The sequence below is a fragment of the Castor canadensis genome, chromosome 12 (assembly GCF_047511655.1).
Source record: "Castor canadensis chromosome 12, mCasCan1.hap1v2, whole genome shotgun sequence".
In the NCBI taxonomy this organism is placed as follows: domain Eukaryota; kingdom Metazoa; phylum Chordata; class Mammalia; order Rodentia; family Castoridae; genus Castor; species Castor canadensis.
The window spans coordinates 56,101,760-56,108,028 of record NC_133397.1 but is presented as its reverse complement, the minus strand read 5'-3'; the positions used below and the strand labels follow the sequence as shown (position 1 = coordinate 56,108,028).

Genomic DNA, 6,269 nt, shown 5'->3' with positions numbered 1-6,269 from the left:
CACTTTTTCAGACTGACAGGGTCTCCTTAAGAGAACCTGAACCAAGTTCCCCAGGGACAAAGGTGATTGCCTTAGTGCCCCTTGCAGGCTGGTATAGGACCTCATAAATACATTCCTGATTGAGCAACTCCTGCTTCCCACTCACCCCAGCCACTCACATCCATTCTTGCTTCTAAATATTTTAGCCACAAAAGATATGCTTTTTTTTTTTTTCTTCTTTTTTGGTGGGACTTGGGTTTGAATTCAGGGCTTCTGGCTTGCAAAGCAGTCACTCTGCTGCATGAGCCATACCTCTGGTTATTTTAGAGATGGAATCTTGCAAACTATTTGTCCCAGCTGGCCTCCCAAGTAGCTATGGTTACAGGTACCCAGCAAAGTATGCTTTTTGTTAACATTTTAAATCAATATTTTGCCTGTATTTCTTCAGGTCTCAAGTCTAGGAGCTACTTGTGATGTGTGAGGTTATAAAGTACTCTCTATCACTCAGAGCAAATTCACCAAGAAGATGGCCCTTCACAGACAGATGCTGGTATTCCAGCTTTAAACATTATATGATCGAAAGTTTGCTTTGAAACAAGTGGAAGTTGTAAAATCCCTATTTATAGAGACCTAATTTGAAAACACTTCCCTCTGCTTTTCCTGCATACCTTTCTCCCCACCCACCCCCACCCCCGTACTGGGGTTTGAACTCAGGGCCTTACACTTGCCAGGCAGGTGCTATGCCATTGAGTCACACAGTCAGCCCTCCTGCATGCCTTCTTATTGTAAGCAAGCACCCAAACACCCAAGACAGTACTGAAGTTTGTGACTTCTCAGGCCAAGCAACATGACCTAAATATAAGTGGCCGGCAAGCCCTCCTTTCTTGCAAGTGGAACTATAGCACATTTCCCAGAAATAAAAATGCCATAAAATCCTCTTGGTTCTCTTCCCCTCCCCCCAGGAATTCTTGAATCCTTAAGGGAACAGGACTTACGGGCAGCAGGAAGAAAAAGTCATGCAGATGTGGCTACCTGCAACAGCAAAATAAAGGAGAGAAGGAACTGGAAGGAAAAATTATGACAGATTGAAATAAAAGGGCAGGGAGAACGCAAAGGAGGCGCCAATCAGAAGGGAGGAAAGAATTGCAGGATAAACAAACAAACAAACAAAACCAAATAAATAAAGCAAGCAAGCAAGCGCCAATGGAACAAAATGGTGTGTGAGGCAGGGAGAGGAGGTAGAGACCCTGACCGGGTCAAGCTGGAAGGACAGGCAGAGTAAAACAGAAGCCAGGGTGGGGGAAATCCCACGGAACGATCTGCTTACAAAAAGCCAGGCCCATGGAAATTCCAACAATGACTTTAGAGATTCAGATCTGAAATAAAAAAGGACCTGAAATCCACACGCGGACTGTGTGTTTTAATCAACTGCACTAGAGGGAATTCTCCCCTGCTCCAACTGACGCTTTGGGATTGTCGATTTCAACGGACCTAAATTATCCTCCACGTGGCTGGCGACAGTGCCCCGCCGCCCCAGGCCCCGGCTGCTCCGTGTTGGCGGGGGGTGGGGGTGGGGGGCATGCAGGGGGCGATCACCAGCCATCCGGGCCTGGCGCCCCGAAGTCCGTCTCCCGCCGGCCGAGGCTCGGGGTTCGGGGGCCCCCGCCGGTCCCGGGTTCCCGGGGAGCGGAGCTGTGACGCGCCCTAGCTGTATTAGAACACTTCACCTACTATTTATAGACACTCCTCCGACCGCAGAAGCAGCTCGCGCTGGCGCTTCTGCCCCTCCACGGGGAAGGAAAAATCCTACCGAATGTGCAAAGACTGGGAAGAACTCCACTCTGTGAGCCCTTTCATAATTCCAAGTGTTCATTGTGGGTCTCCCGCACGGGGAATCCCCCAATTTTCTCAAGCTTGAAAACTCGACACCACTTTGTTTTACATGCCTCCTAAGCATGTCAAATGAATTCGTCTCTTGTGAGTTCATGAAATGTTCTCCAAGAATTTGCTCAAGCTGGCTAAGACCTAAACCCTTTGAAATCAGAAAAAATGATTCCAACCTGGCTCCCTGTATCTACTAAAATGTAGCAATTCTAAACTTAGAATTTATTCGGGAGATGGGCCATAGAAAGGGACACAATTGCACATTTCAAACAAAAGCAAAGTTAGTCTTAGGTGGTGGTTTTTTTTTTTAATTGTGGCTTTTAGATAGGGCCTTTATGCTTTGAGATGTCCATTCTTCATGTAATGATAAGTGGTTAAAAATAATTCGTAGTCACATTAACATTTGTGGCAATTAAACAGGGAATTTAAAAACTGTAACTTATTTCTCGTAATTTGGCTGTTTGTGCTGCAGTCAACTAAAGAGGAAGCCTGCTGCTGATTTTTCATGTTGGTTTCTATTAAGTTTCACTTTCTAAACACCAGAAACTCCGGAGTCGACTGGAGATTTAAGAAAAAAGGTTGGATATACATCCGCAGATACAGGATTGTTTTTAAAAGCCTGGATAACCGCACCTTGATTCCCATGCGGGGAGATCTATGACTGCAAAATGCAAGCAGAGTGGCACACAATGGGCCAGTTCTTGCTAACACCTAGGCTATGAAGTGGGGGTGGCTGTGCCTGTAACAAGAGTACTAGGGCACCGTGCCCTAGTATATGTGAGTACTTAAAGATGAGCACAGTAGCGATCGTTCCAGTGCCCTGTGAAATACCCACTCGATAGTAGGACTGTGTTAAAGAGAATTTGACAACAGCCATCAAGTTTATACATTTGCTTGGACCCAGCATTCCACTCCTTAGAAGTTTAGCTACAGATGCAGTATAGCCATTGGTTGTCGCGAAGCTTGTACTAGCAAAAGGTGAGAAATTACAATTGTAGTCGCCTATATAGTGAATTATTATGCAGCCTTCAAGATTAAAGCAACTGAGGGAGAAATGACCCAAACATTGTATGCACATATGAATAAAATAAATTTTTTTAAAAAGATCAAAGCAACTCCTTTGTAGGGAAGTAACTCCTTTGATAGGGAAGTAACTCCAAGATACACTAAAAGTGAAAAAAAAGAAAGTACAGAAACAGTCAGACATCATGGTATACATCTATAGCCCCAGCTACCCTGGAGACTGAAGCAGGATTGCTTGAGCCCAGGAGTGTGAGGTCATCTTGGGCCCTCCCTCCCGCCACCAAAAAAAATTTTAAAAAGGCAGAAATAATATACATTATCATTTACATTAGAAAAATAAGTACATATATTAACTTGTATATATATTTAAACACACATATATAAAACTGCAAACTGGCAACAATGTTTACCTCCTGGAAGGTAACTGGGGCATGGTGGGGGCCACAGTGGGAGAGGAACTTATCTTCTCTTTAGGTGGAACTGGAGTTTGAACTCAGGGCTTTGTGCTTGCAAAGCATGTACTCTACTGCTTGAGACACACCTCCAGTCCATTTTTCTCTGGTTATTTTGGAGGTAGGGGGTCCCCCCTTTTTCCCCAGGCTGGCCTTGAACTGCAACCCTCTTGATCTCAGCCTCCCAGATAGCTAGGATTATAGGCATGAGCCACACATGCCTAGCTATCTATTCTTTTTTAGCTTCCAAATTTGTTCTATCAGCATGCATCAGCTATTAAAGACTTTAAAATAAAAAATACCTTCAAATTTCTTTCTAAAATTGCCTACATATGGTAAATCTCTAATTTATAGAGGAGTTAATCTTTGGAGGGAAATCTCTGATTTCTTTTACTCAATTGTGAAGCTCTGAGGGCATATTCAATGTTTGTAGAAGTTCTATGCTGGGGATTATAGTTATTTTGGAGAAGTTTATTGGGGGGAAAATAACAAAGCTAACTTCTCATTCTTAGCACTTTTAACCTAGTTGCACTGAATCTATGAATTGTCACAGAAGTGCTTTGTCCAAAGGTTACTAGAACTGTGCTATCAGCATTTTAAATGAAGGCACTGGTGTTCACACTTTTTCACCTATTTTTGTGGCGTGTCATGGATGGGATAATGGCAGAGTGAAAAGTATATTGAGTACCCATTGTGAAATAATTATTTGAAGAGATTTATAACTCATCAGTTCTATGTTGCACCAGACTTAGAACAAAGACCTGTTTATCAGAATTCATACTTCCTATTATGGATGTCTATACTATAAATCAAGGGTAAGATCTCAAACTGTTCCAGCAGGGTAATGTGTTCAGAGTGCTCCTGCCTCTGTTACAAAGTGAAAAGACAGAACTTGAGATAGACAGGAGTGGTTACTACCTGGGTTATGCCAGAAATAAGTCATAGGATTTTTCGAAGTCCATTGCGCATGTTTTTTAGGAGTTGGCATAGTTTGTGTTGTCTGGTCAGTCCAGCAGCAGCAATGGGTCTAGAAGTGATTTTGATGGTGTGAGTTCCCTAGCAGACTCTGCACTTTCTTGTGAAGAAGATGATGATGAAAATTAAGGAGGAGAGAAGCCATCTTTTTTTTTTTTCAGGTGAGAGGCCATCTTTGAACAAATGGAAATGTGTGTTCACCTGTATATGACATATACATATGTGCATAGAGCACTTTTCCATGGTCAGGCAGATAAAAATGGCTCAAAATTGAATTATTGTTGGAATCATAGTCTCTTGGGTCTCCAGTTGTGTTAAGGTCATGGGGTGAGGCTACCCACTGCATGTATCCTATTTTCTTAAGAACCACAAAGTCCCTGTGCACCTTCGTGTACCAACAAAGTGAAGATCCCTTCCTTCCTTGTGGTATAGGGTTTGAACTCTGGACCTCATGATTACTTACCAGGTACTCTACCACTTGAGCTATACTCTTAACCTTTTTTGCTTTAGTTATTTTTGAGATAGGATCTCATATTTTTATTGAGGCTGGCTTTGGTCTGCAATCCTCTTACCTACACCTCTCATGTAGCTGGGATTATAGGTGTGTACCACCACACCTGGTCAAAGATAACAATGAACATATAATATGCATGTAACATTAGAAGAAAATATACTGTGCACATAATAGAATAAAGCTACCTGGGAACCTGCTGAAATGCTCTCATGTAGCACCGTACCCAGTGTGATAAAAGAAAGGAGAAATCACGGTGTAGCTTTGTCCTTGGGGTATTGCTGTAACCTGAAGAGGACCCTGTGAGATAGGTGGCAGCTACTTCTCCCCTTCAGCATCCCAGGCTTGGTTGGGGGAAGTGGTCCTGGGGCTGGAACAGCAGGCTTTACACCAGCTGCTCATGCTTACGGCCGAATCGTCAGAGTAAATGCTTCCCCAACCCCCGCTGTGCATGGTTGGAGCTGTATGTCCTGTGTGCTGTGTATCCGTGTTCCAGTGCATCTCACATCACTGCTGGAAACGGTTCAGAAACAACATTTCAGATAAATGTACTCCAGTCAGCTGCTTAAGAGATATGAGATTAAATTCTGTGAGTGATGAAGAAGACAGTGTTTCTGGGAAAGAGCCTGTTTGTACAGACTGCCTGGCAAACTTCAGGATACAGAAGAAGGGGTTGGGGAAGACTTAACTTTAGGAATTGGCCTCAGATATATAGGCCTGTATGCCATCATATATTCCAAAGATTATATAAAGCTAAGGTGTACATTTGTAAAATAATAAATTGGCACTTGTGTGTCTACCATCCATGTTAAGAAATAGGACATTGATAGTTTTTTTTTTCTTCTCAGTACTGGGATTTGAACTCAGGGCCTACACCTTGAGCCACTCCACAAGCCTATTTTTGTGATGGGTTTTTTGAGATACGGTCTTTTGAACTATTTGCCCAGGTTGACTTTGAACCATGATTCTCCTGATCTCTGCCTCCTGAGTAGCTAGGATTACAAGTGTGAACCACTGGTGCAGGGTATACTGGCAGTTTTTTGAGAAGCCACTGTGTGTCTATTCTAAACATATTTGCCTCCCGGGCCCTCCTCCAGATCCACCTGCATGAGTTTTGTCTTTCCCTATTGTTTGTTTTGCAGTGCTGGGGATTGAACCCAGGGCCTCTTGCATACCAGGTAAGTGCTCTGCCACTGAGCCACACCTCACCCTTTACAGTTTTTTTTTGAGACAGGGTCTTCCTAAATTGCATAGGCTGACCTCAAACTTGCTATCCTCCTGCCTCGGCCTTCCCGGTGGTTGGCGGGCAGGGCACTACCATGCCTGGCTTTATTGCTTTAATGCTTATGTAGGAATTACTGACTCGTGTACTCAGGTTTTGCCTGCTTTTGAACTATGTGTAGTGGAATCTTACTTTTTTCATCTAACAGTATCTCAAATGTGGA

The 6,269-nt window shown here is 43.4% G+C and overlaps 1 non-coding gene across 1 annotated transcript; it reads right to left on the bottom strand.

Moving 5' to 3' along the window:
* Positions 1-5,960: 5,960 nt before the first annotated feature.
* On the bottom strand, positions 5,961-6,032 carry Trnat-ggu (transfer RNA threonine (anticodon GGU)). Its single transcript has one exon. It is a non-coding gene; the product is annotated as a tRNA-Thr (tRNA).
* Between the last annotated feature and the right edge of the window lie 237 nt (positions 6,033-6,269).